Genomic DNA, 13,371 nt, shown 5'->3' with positions numbered 1-13,371 from the left:
TGATTGTAGTCGAAATACCCATCGAGGAAACAATAGAAAGCACGTGTAGCCACCCTATCAAGAATTTGATCAAGGAAGGGAAGTGGAAAATGATCCTTTCTTGTAACTTTGTTGAGCTTGCAATAGTCTACACACACCCTCCAACCAGTCACCGTCCTTGTAGGAATCAACTCATTTTGGTCATTGGTAACTACGGTCATGCCCCCCTTTTTTAAGACATATTATACCGGAAAAGTCCATAAACCATTGGAAATGGGGTACACGACCCCAACATCCAACCACTTTATGATCTCCTTATTGACCACCTCTTGCATTGCTTCATTAGCCTCTTTTGATCTTCAACAAAGGTTTGTCACCTCATCCAAAATAATCTTGTGTATGCAAAAGGTGAGGCTTATGCCCCGGATATCCACCAAAGTCCATCCAATTGCTCTTTTCCTACTTTGTAGAACCTCCAATATGGACTCTACCTGCAGGTTATTAAACAAGAAGAAAGGATAACCGGTAAAATAGAAGAAGGGCCAAAGAATTTATACCTGAGATGCGGGTGTAATGGCTTTTATTCCAAGGTAGGAGGCTCCTCGATTGAGGGCTTTGTTGTAGAAGTCTTCCGCTTTTCAAGATCCAAAGATAGCTTTCGGGGCTCATAAGTGTAAAACCCCATGCCTTGCAATGTATTTACACGCTCCACATAGCCATCACTCTCCTCCCCATCATCAAGGTTAAGTAATATGGCTTCCAATTTGTCTTCAACGTTCATTGTGGCACTAGCATCATCAACAATCACATCCCTCACCAAATCCACGAACGAACAAACTTCATTACTATTCGGTTGCCTCATTGATTTGCACACATGGAAGACCACCTTTTTGTCACCCACTCGGAAAGTGAGCTCACCGTCTTCCACATCAATAAGAGCCTTCCCTGTAGCAAGGAAAGGTCTACCCAAGATGATAGGCACCTCATATTCCACTTCACAATCAAGGATCACAAAGTCTGCTAGGAGGATGAACTTGTCAACTCAAACAAATACATCATCAAATACCCAAAGGCCTCTTCATTATTCGATCCGCCATTTGCAACCTCATGGATATGGGTCTTTGTTGCCCAATTCCCAAAGTTTTGAACACCGAATAGGGCTTTAAGTTGATACTTGCCCTAAGATCACATAATGCTTTGGCAAAACCGGTGCTCCCAATAATGCAAGGGATTGTGAAAGCGCCCGGATCTTCCAACTTCGGAGCCAATGAGTGCACAATAGCAGTCACTTGATGAGTCATTTTGATGGTCTCACAATTCATTGATCTTTTCTTGGTTACCAAACCCTTCATGAATTTTACATATCCCGGCATTTGTTCCAAAGCCTCAACCAAGGTCACATCAGTTGACAAACTCTTCAACATATTAATAAACTTTTTGAATTGGTTTTCATTGTTTCACTTTGCAAGCCTTTGAGGGTATGGAGGAAGAGGCCTTGGCATTGGTGCCTTAGCCTTTGGCACTACTGTTCTGGCATGTCAATCACGTGTTCCCTAGACGGGTTCACCTCTTCTTGTGTCTCTTCCACACTTTCATCTATATCAATTCTCACTTCTTCATTAACTTGAACCACATTGCTTGGAATTTCATGCTCTTGAACCACAACATCTTCATCCACAATCCTTCTTTGATTTGAGGTGGTTGCATCTCCACTTTTTTCCATTTCTTGTAGTCACGACCATAGCATGTCCCGTATTATTCCCACCCTTCGGGTTTACCACCGTATCACTAGGTAGTGCCCCCTTAGGAAGAGTGTTCAAAGCTTGTGATATTTGGCCTAATTGAACCTCCAAATTTTGAATAAAAGTGTTGTGCGAGGCTAATTGAGCATCGGAGTTGGCATTCTTCTCCATCATCTGTTTAAACAGGTTTTATATTCTACCCATCTCATTGGATGAAAAGCTCGGGCCTTGAGAAAAATAGGGAGGTGGATTGCTTGGTTGTTGGTACATTGGGGGCCTCTGAAAACCTGACTCCCGGTTGTTGTTGTTCCACCCTCCTTGGTTATTTCCTCCCCAATTGCTTTGATTGTTGCCACCCTAATTGCCTTGATTTCCTTGATTGTTCCAATTTCCTTGATTAGGATTGCCACCACTCCAATTGCCTTGGTGGTTTTGGTTGTTCCAATTACCTTGGTTCCCTTGTGACCTCCATTGTTGTTGATTTTGTCCTTGAGCATTGTTTCTTTGACCTTGATAATTGTTGACATATTGAACTTCTTCTTCTTGCTCATTGAATGAATCACCTTGTTCATAACCACTGTCATCTTGCATGAATTGTTCCGGACGGTTTTGCATTTGTTGACCTTGTTGCCGTCTCTTGTTTACCATCATATTCACACCTTCCATTGCATTCACTTGTTTCGGCCTTTGAACTTGTTGAAGATGAGCTTTGGCCAATTGGCTCATGGTTGTTGTCAACTCGGAAATAGCTTGCCCATGATCATGTAGCTCCTTGTGTAGGTGAATAACATTAGGGTCACCTTGTGGAACATTGGCTCTACTTTGCTATGCTAAAGAGGTATCCGCCATCTCGTCAAGAATTTCACAAGCTTCGACATAAGGAGTGTTCATAAAGTCCCCTAGGCGAATTGGTTAACCACATATTGGTTTGTTATGTTGATCCCCCTGTAGAAGGTCTGTTGGATCATGGCCTCAGTCATGTCATTGTTCGGGCACTCTTTAACCATAGTGCAATATCTCTCCCAAATCTCGTGCAATGTCTCATTGGGTTCTTGCTTGAATGCAAGAATCTCATCCCGAAGCGTCGCGATATGTTCCGGAGAGAAGAACTTAGAAATTAACTTCTCCACCAACTCATCCCAAGTGTGGATGCAATGATTGGGCAATCTCTCTAACCAGTTCAATGCCTTTTCCCGTAGAGAAAAAGGAAATAACCTCAACCGTAACACATCTTCGGAGACATTGATTTGCTTGCTCCTCCAACAAGTATCAACAAACCCTTTGAGATGCTTGTAGGCATTTTAGCTCGGATCCCCGGTGAAGAATCCCCGTTGCTCAAGTAGTGTAAGCATCACGTTGGTGATTTGGAAGTTGCTCGCCCTAATGCGGGGCGGGACTATAGCACTTGCATAACCCTCGTTCGGTAATTGTCGGTGTGATGCTGCTCTTGGTGGAGATGGGGGAGGGACGATAATATTATCTTGAGGTGGGCGACCTCGTCTATTTGCTTGAGGTTCAAGAGAAACCTCCTGAACTTGGTTATCATCCACTTCCTCCCCCAATGACACATTTCCGATGGGCTCATTATTAAGAGCCATTTTTGTACCTAAAAGCAATTCAAAAACAAAATTAGTGACTCCGAAGGAAAATAAGACAAAGCACACAAAAACATAGATATATAGCTAAATCCGTTTAACTCTCCAGCAACAGCGCCAAAAATTGATGTCGCCCAAACTCACACAACAATTAAGTAGTGAGGCGGTCAAAGTAATAATAAAACCCAATGCGAGTCGGGGTCGATTCCTCATGGAGTTAGAAATGGGATTAGGTGTATACCTAGTGTAATTGTATAATGTGCCTCAATTTGCACTTCCACATTCTTATTTGATGTTTCTATTTCTACTTTATACTAGTGATTGCAAATTATAAACTAGAAGACAATGTTTTTGATTTTGGTTATTTTTCAAATGATAAAGGATCTAGGGTAATGACTTCCACCTTGGTGGTTACCTAACGGGTTGCAAACTCTAGGGCAGGTTTGATTAGTAGGGGTGGTAATATAGCAATCACACACAATTACCCACACTATACCTCTCTGTAGTTTGAGTGATTTTGCCCAATTTGGCTTTCTCAAATCCAAATGGGTATTGCACAAATCAAGTGATATATGCTCAAGTCGGGTCTTACTATCTCTAGGTTTGACCCTTTAATGGGGCTATCAATTTCTTGAGTTCACCCCAATTCCTTGTTAGCCAAGTTTTCCTAGACTTAGTCTCTCTTTCTCAAGTAGAGACTAAGTCAAATATGCATGAATCAATGTTTGCAACCATTAATTCTAAAATTCAAGCATGAACAAGGCTAAATATCACTATTCCAATCACAAACAAGCCCTAAATTAAATACCCATTAAGTACCCACACTAGGGTTGGGCCATAACCCTAGCTAAAAATTTAGCTACTCATGAAAAATAAAGAAATACAAGAACAAATTAAGATAGAATACATAATAATTGATTTGACAAAGAAAATCTAATATTTAGAAGTTAATCTAGTACAAAATAACTCAAAGAAGTAACCAAAAACGCTCAGGTATACTTTTGCAAATTAAACTTAACCTAAAAATGATAAAAAGTTCTATTTATACTAAGCTGAAAAATCTGACAAAAATCCACTTACGAAGGTTGTGCGGCCGCATAATTCTGGTGCGGTCTGTATAATGAGCTACTACGGCCACACAATTATTGTGTAGTCCGCATTCTTGGGAACTTGGGGTCTTCTGCGGTCCGCAAAAAGATGGGTGCGTCCGTATTTCTGATTATGCGGCCGCACAAAAGTGATGCAGTCCGCGCTCCTTTACTTTCTAACTCTCTGATTCTTCAATCCTGCGGTTCACATACTAATGAATGCAGCCGCACATTACCTCCTGCGGCCGCACAATATCCGTGCGGTCCGCATGCCTTTAGCTAGCCCAAAACACTACTATTTGAATCTCCTCTCTGCGGCCGCACTAAACTTGTGCGGTCTGCACTGCTGGCCCTTTTGCCCTGTTTTTGTTCTTGTTCACTTTTGACTCCTTTATGAGTTGATTTTGACTTCTTTGGCTCATTCCCCAATGTTCCTGCAAGCAAGCACATTTAATTAGTTTTCAGGAATACCTTTAAGCATTTGTAAGCTAAAACACAAGTAAAAGAGAGCAAATAAGCGGTCAAAATCCCTACTTATCACCCAGGACCTTAAAATCCCGGATCCGTCACTGAAGATAATGAGGGTCGAAGATTCAATCTAAACCAACCCTTGGTTGAAGACCAGTTTGAGAATGCAACACCCAAGCCTAGAAGATCATTGGGTGATTATGCTAGGCCAGTCTACAATCAAGGGCTGTCAAGTGTCAGACCTCCACCCATAGCAGGAAACAACTTTGAATTGAAACGAGGCTTGGTTCAAACTATACAAAACAACTGCATTTTTAGAGTGAAGGGGAATGAAGATCCTAACACTCTCTTGATGGACTTTGAAGAAATCATTATAACCTTCCAATACAATGGAGTATCAAAGGATGCAATCTACTTAAGGGCATTCCCCTTTTCATTGAAAGATGACGCGAAGCAATGGCTTCATAGCTTACAGATAACTAGGGATTCTAGTCTATTTTATACTCCTTTTTGCTTGAGTTTTGGATTAATGATGTATACAAGTAGTCCCGAAAGCTTACATATTGTGCTTGTTTGCAATGTTTGGTCAAAAAGTGACAAGGAAGTCAAAAACCAGCTCAAAAAGGAGTGAAACCTGCTCAAGTACCAAGAACAAGTCAAAGCACTGCTACAACAGTAAATCCACCGCAGCAACAATAGACCCACCGCAACCGCAGTGCATTTATTGCGGTCCGCGGTGCAAAATATCAGAAAGATGCAATTTTGGAAGCTCCAGCAATGCGCTCCGCAGTAGATTCTTCGCGGCCGTAGTAGTCTCATCGCAGCCGCAATCCATTTGTTGCGGTCCACGGAGAGGGGATTCAGAGAGCTAGGATTTTGGAAGTTCAAGACACCGCGGTCCGCAGTCCATTTTATGCGGTCCGCGGTGAAGCCACCGCGGTGGCCAGATTCAGAGACAACAAATTTGAAGCCAAAAAGCCTCAACGCGGCTGCAGTCCATTTCTTGCGGATTGTAGTACCTCCGTCAGGGGTATTCTTATCCAGAAAATTCGGCCTTGTATAAATACTTCTTTTTCAGAGTTTTCGGGTATCTTTATCTAAGCAGAGCACGTGAACGGCGGTTTTAAGCTATTTTGAGTAATTTTATAGCTAGTTAATATTGAATCTTCTAATCTTAGCTTGTAATTATATTTTATGGGTTATTCTTCATCTTAATATCTGATTTCTTCCATTATTATGAGTAGCTAGACCCATTATCTAGGGCTGTGGCTCAACCCTAATGTGTGTATTTGATAGGTCTTTTGTTTTAAGGCTTAGATGTTTATGAGTGGTTGATATTTGGACTGATTTGTGTTTTTCATGTTGAATTAGTGGTTGCAAACACTAATTTAGGCCTTTTTGACTTGGGCTCTTCTTGAGAATGAGAGCTTGAGTCTAGGAAAAACAGTCCCATAAGGAATTAGGGTGTATTCAAGAAATTGATAGCCCCAATTAAAGAGTTAAACCTAGATATGGTAATATCCGACTTGAGCCTATATTGCTTGCACAATTTTGACACCCAATTGGTCTTGAGAAAGTCAATTAGGGCAAGGTCACTCAAGCTACCGAGAGGTATAGAGTGAGTAGTTTCATACATTGGTTATATTGCAATCCCTAACATAACAACTTTGCCTTAGGCTTTAGATCCCGTCAAGTATTCACCTAGGAGAAAGCCACTTCTCTAGTGCCTCTTTAACCATTTAGAAAACCTTACAAGTGTTTATACTTAGTTTAATTTCGCATATCATTAGCATAAAATTAGAAGTAACAAACAAACAAATATGATTGGAAGTGTAATTAAGAGCACTACACACTGCTAGTTTAGATAGGAATCCAAATCCGAAACATTGCAGCTCCCTGTGGATTCGATCCCAACCTTCTCGAGTAAAAGCTGCATCGACCACTCTTGCCACTCCATAGTGGTATAGGGTTGGACCCGATCACTTTTTGGCTCCGCGGCCATGGTAGAGCATTGTGGACTGCATAAAATGCATTGCGGCTGCAGTGACAACTACAGAGAACCTCCACTTTTGACTATTCAGCACTACAGACTGCAATGAAACTTTTGCACCCGCAATAAGGACATTGCGGCCGCGAAAAATGCAATGCGGTAGCGGTCCAAACTTCAGAGACTGCAACATTTTTCCAATTTAGTCCTGCACTTCATCAAAATAACCCTATGCACATCTCACAACCAATTAGTCCAAAAGCACATCCTATAGTAAAAAGAAAATCAAAGAAAAACAAAAAGAAAGACACATGGGTTGCCTCCCAAGAAGCGCCTGATTTAACGTCGTGGCATGATGCAGGTTACCATCAAATCATTGTAGATGGATTAGTGCCACCACGTGGCTGTCATCAATCTTGCCAAGATAGTGCTTAACTCTGTGCCCATTAACTCTCTGTCCATTTTTGTTTTTCAAGTCAAGTGCACCAAAAGGAGTCACAAGCACCACTTCAAAAGGTCCACTGCATTTCGACTTAAGCTTTCCCGGAAACAGACGTAACTGAAAATTGAATAAGAGAACCAAATCACCCCCTTTGAACTCCTTGCCACGAGCATACTTATCATGAAGGTACTTCATCTTGTCCTTATACAAGGATGAACTGGAGTAGGCATGGAATCGAAAATCATCAAGTTCATTAAGCTACTCCACACGAAGATTTGCTGCCACATCCCATTCAAGATTCAGCTTCCTCAAATCCCACATGGCCTTGTGCTCTAACTCAACCGGTAGATGACAAGCTTTCCCAAACACCAACCGGTACGGAGACATACCAGTCGGAGTCTTGTAAGCAGTCCTATAAGCCCATAGAGCATCATCCAATTTCTTTGACCAATCGGTCCTATTTGCATTGACCGTCTTTTACAATATACTCTTGATTTCACTGTTTGAGACTTCAACTTGGCCACTCGCCTGAGGATGATAAGGGGTAGAAACTTTGTGATTAACACCATACTTTGCAAGCAAAGTGTCAAAAACTCTATTACAAAAATGAGACCCCCAATCACTTATGATTGCTCGAGGAGTGCCAAACCTAGTAAAAATACTCTTATTGAGAACGCAACAACACTCCAGGCCTCATTATTGGGTAAAGCCACGACCTCAACCCACTTTGAAACATAGTCAACTGTCACTAGAAAGTATGTGTTGCCACATGAACTAACAAACGGGCCCATGAAACCAATGCCCCACACATCAAAAATATCAACTTCGAGAATAGTGTTGAGAGGCATCTCATCCTTCTTTGAAATTCCACCCGCTCTTTGACATTCGTCACATCTATTCACAAGATGACCCGCATCCTTGTACAAAGTTATCCAGTAAAGCCCACAACTAAGAACCTTTGAAGCGGTCCTCTCCCCACCATGATGACCACCATAGGGAGAGGAATGACAAGCCTCTAAGATACTCAATTGCTCTTCCTCCGGGACACCCCCCCGGATCACACCGTCAGTGTAGATATTAACAAGTACAGTTCATCCCAATAGAAGTCCAAACTATCCCATTTAAGCTTCTTCCTTTGGTTAGAAGAGAGCTTATACAGGACAATACCAGTCACAAGGAAATTAGCAACGTCCACAAACTATGGCATACCATTCACCGACACAAAAAGGAGTTGCTCATCGGGAAATGAATCATTGATCCCTAGGCCATCACAAGGCTTTCCCTCCTCCTCCAAGCGGGACGAGTGGTCCGCCACTTGGTTTTCACACCATTTCTGGTCCACAATCTCCAAATCAAACTCTTGAAGTAACAAGACCCATCGCATCAGCCTAGCTTTGGAATCCTTCTTCGTCATCAAATATTTGAGTGCGGCTTGATCGGTATGAACTATGACCTTGGCGCCCATGAGATACAGCTGAAATTTCTCCATTGCGAACACAATAGCCAACATCTCTTTTTCAGTCACCGTGCAATTCACATCATTCATTGTATTGCTCGCATAATACACAAAATGAAACATTTTATTCACTCTTTGATCCAAGACCGCCCCAACCACAACATCACTCGCATCACACATGAGCTCAAAAGGCAAGCTCCAATTGGGTGCGGTAATAATAGGAGTGGTGGTCAACTGTACTTGAGGAGTTGAAAAGTTATCATGCATTCCTCATTGAAGACGAACTTGGCATCTTTTTCCAATAAATTGCACAAGGGATTCACTACCTTAGAAAAGTCTTTATTGAATCTTTGGTAGAACCCCGCATGCCGAAGAAAACTTCTAACCCCCTTGACTGAAATAGGAGGAGGAAGCTTTGGTATCAATTCAATTTTGGCTTTGTTCACCTCTATGCCATGCTTTGAGATCTTATGGCCGAGTAAAATACCCTCCTCGACCATAAAGTGGCATTTCTCCCAATTAAGAACAAGATTGGTTTCTTCACAACGGGCTAACACCCTATCAAGATTTTTCAAACATTCATCAAACGAATCACCCACAACACTGAAGTCATCCATGAACACCTCCAAAATGTTCTCCACCATGTCGGTAAATATGGCCATCATACGTTGCTGAAATGTAGCCAGTGCATTACACAAACCAAATGACATCCTAGAAAAGGCAAAGGTGGCATACGGACAAGTGAAGGTGGTTTTCTCCTGATTTTTCGGAGCAATAAATATTTGGTTGTACCAAGAATACCCATCCAAAAAACAGTAGAAGGCACGCCTAACAAGTCTGTCTAGCATCTGACCAAGAAAAGGCAATGGAAAGTGATCCTTGTGGTAATCCATGCACACCTTCCATCCGGTGATAGTCCTCATAGGAATCAACTCATTTTGCGCATTGGTCACCACAGTCATACCACCTTTCTTCAGCACATATTGTACCCGCAAAGTCCAATAGCTATCCGAGATGGGGTACACAACCCCGATTTCCAACCAGTTGATTACCTCCATTTTCACAACTTCTTGCATTGCCTCATTCAACCTCTTTTGATGTTCCACGGAGGGCTTTTCATCATCTTCAAGAATAATCTTATGCATACAAAAGGCGGGGCTTATCCCTCGAATATCAGCTAAAGTCCATCCAATTGCCTTATTCCATTTTTGGAGCACCGCCAAAGTAGCATCTACCTGCATGTTAGTAAGACAAGAGGAAAGAATAACTGGTAAAGTTGAACTAGGGCCTAAGAATTCATACTTGAGGTGTGGAGGCAATGACTTCAACTCCAACACGGGAGGTTCCCCGATTGAGGGATTTGTTGGTGGAGTCTTCCTATTCTCAAGATCCAAAGTGAGTTTCCGAGGCTCATAAGAGTAAGAGCCCATTCCATGTAAAGCATTGACACAATCCACCTGGCCTTCATCCTCATTTAAAACAAGATTCAACAATACCGCCTCTAGAAGGTCCTCCACATTGATCATTGCACTAGTATCATCAACTATCACTGCTATGACAAGATCTACGAAAGAGCACACTTCATAACTGTTGGGCCGCTTCATTGACTTGCACACATGAAAGACCACTATCTCATCACCCACCCGAAAAGTGAGTTCCTCTGCTTCCACATCAACTAAGACCTTCCCAGTTGCAAGGAAAGGTCTTTCCAATAAGATAGAAACCTAATAATCAACCTCACAGTCCAAGATCAAAAAGTCAGCAGGCAAAATGAACTTTTCCACCCGAACAAGAACATCATCAATAATACCAAGCAAACTCTTCATTGTTCTATCCGCCATTTGCAATCTCATGGAAGCAAGCCTCGGTTTCCCAATACCCAAAGTCTTGAAAATGGAGTAAGGCATTAAGTTGATACTCGCCTTCAAATCACATAGAGCTTTTGCAAAGTCTACACTCCCAATGGTGCAAGGAATGATGAAAGCGCCGGGATCTTCAAGCTTTGGAGCCATCGAGTGCATAATTGCACTAACATGGTGGGTCATCTTGATGGTCTCACAATCCATGGATCTTTTCTTTGTCACCAAGTCTTTCATGAACTTGGTGTAACCTGACATTTGTTCTAGATCCTCCAAAGGCACATTAATTGATAAGCTCTTCGTCATGTCATAAATTTCTTGAACTGGTTCCCATTTTTTTGCTTTGCGAGCCTTTGAGGGTAAGGTGGAGGTGGCCTTGGAAAAGGAGCCTTGGCTTTAGACACAACCGTTTCTGGCATGTCTATTACGTGTTCCATAGACTAGTTCACGTCATTCTGAGTTTCCACCTCGGTATCTTGGATATCAATCCTCATTTCCTCATTCACGTTCTCATCAATCACATTCTCAACCACCAAAGGGATATTATCCTCTTGCAACTCAACTTCATCACTCAAAATTTCTTTTTGTTTGGAGGCATTCACATCACCGCCTCGTCCACTTCTTGTAGTTATCGCCATTACATGCTCGAGATTGTTCCCACCCTTTGGGTTGACTACCGTATCACTGGGTAGAGCCCATTTAGGGCAAGTATTCAAGGATTGTGAGATTTGGCCTAATTGAACCTCCAAGTTTATGATTGAAGTATTGTGGGATGCCAACTAGGCATCAGAGTCAGCATTCTTTTTCATCATCTGTTCAAACATCATTTCGATTCTCCCTATTTCATTGTTGGATGAACTAGGACCTTGGGATAGAAATAGGGGCGGATTGTTCGGTTGTTGATACATCGGGGGCCTTTGAAAGCCTTGCCTTTGATTTCCTTGATTGTCATTGCTCCAACCACCCTGATTGTTATTTCCATCCCAGTTTTTATTGTTGCTACTCCAATTACCCTGATTGTTCTGATTATGGTTCTGGTTGCCCCAAATTGCATTTTGGTTCTTGTTCCCCCAATTACTATTCCCTTGTTGTTGTTTATTTTCCCAATTGCCTTGGGGTCTCCATTGTTGTTGGTTAGAATAATTCCCCTTTGGCCCTAATAGTTGTTCACGTATTGCACTTCTTCATTCTGCTGATCATACCCATCATCTTGGAACCCACCACTATCTTGGTCATATTGATCCGAACTCCCTTGGTTCTGTTGATCTTTTTGTCTTCTTTTGTTCACTAATATGTTAACACACTCCATAGCATTTACTTGTCATGGAGATTGAACCTGAAGTAATTGTGCATTTGCTAGCTGGTTCATTGTTGTTGTCAGTTCTGCTATTGCCTGCCCATGATCGTGAAGCTCTTTGTGCAAGTGAATGACTGTGGGGTCACCCTGTGGCACATTGGCTCTACTTTGCCAAGCGGAGGACGTGTCAGCCATCTCATCTAATATTGCATTAGCCTCATCATATAGTGTGTTCATAAAATTGCCCCCGGCGAGTTGGTTCACTATGCACTGATTTGATGTGTTAATGTCATGGTAGAATGTCTGTTGTATCATCGCCTCAGTCATATCATTATTTGGACATTCCTTAACCATGGTCTGGTAGCTCTCCCATATCTCATGCAGTGGTTCGTTGGGCTCCTGTTTGAAAGCTAAGATTTCATCCCTCAAGGTCGCCATGTGGCCCGGCGAGAAGAACTTTGCAATGAATTTATCCGCCGACTCATCCCAAGTAGTGATGGAATGGTTGGGAAGCCTTTCAAGCCAGTCTAACACCTTCCCTCTAAGTGAAAAAGGGAATAATCTCAACCGAAGTGCATCCTTTGACACATTTGTTTGCCTGCACCCCCAACAGGTATCCACGAAGCCCTTAAGATGTGTTGATACCCAATTTTTCTTATATATTTCTCAATATGCGAAATACCTTCAAAATAGCATATGTATGCATATATAAGTATGCCCAAGTGTTTTGTTATTTTTCCTTAATTTTTAAAGGTTTTTAAAACCAATTTATTTCTCTATTTTATCCATAAAAACCCAATAATTATTTTCAAAAGTTATCATTTTGGTGATTCACTTGTTGGACTTTTATATTTATGCTAAAATATAGTTAAGGGAATTTTCGCATATATTTATAAATTTAGTTATTTTTTTTAAAGCTAAATTGCATAATTGCAATATTAGCCTCTTTTAGGATTTAATTGCGTTTGTATTCATGAAAATTAAGTTCAGCATTTTTAAATTGATAATTATATGTCATAAATCATTTTAGTACTTTTAAGTTATTTCCAAAAATTAATTTACTATTTTTTATAATTTTAAAAGGGCAAAATGGCTATTCAAATGATAGCCCAATTTCATTTCAATTATAGCCTAATTTGGCCCCAATCTGAACCCAATTCATCGGACCAATTCCCACTCAAACCCGACCCCCTAACCCAATTTACACGACCTAATCCGTATCCCACCTAACCCCTTTAATCCCAGCCGTTGATCATTTAGATCAACGACCACCAGCTTCCCTTTCCTTTTTAACTCCAAACGACCCCTTACCCTACTTCATTATTCACCTACCGCCACCTTTGAATCCCTCTTCTCTCTCAACTCTATCTGAAACTCTTACGAACCCTAGCTGCCGCCATCAAACTACACCCTAATCCACCCTAAACCTTGCCTAATCCATGGCCTCCTATGGCCATT

Source organism: Nicotiana sylvestris, chromosome 6 (assembly GCF_000393655.2).
Source record: "Nicotiana sylvestris chromosome 6, ASM39365v2, whole genome shotgun sequence".
Taxonomy (NCBI): domain Eukaryota; kingdom Viridiplantae; phylum Streptophyta; class Magnoliopsida; order Solanales; family Solanaceae; genus Nicotiana; species Nicotiana sylvestris.
This window is presented reverse-complemented; position numbering follows the sequence as displayed.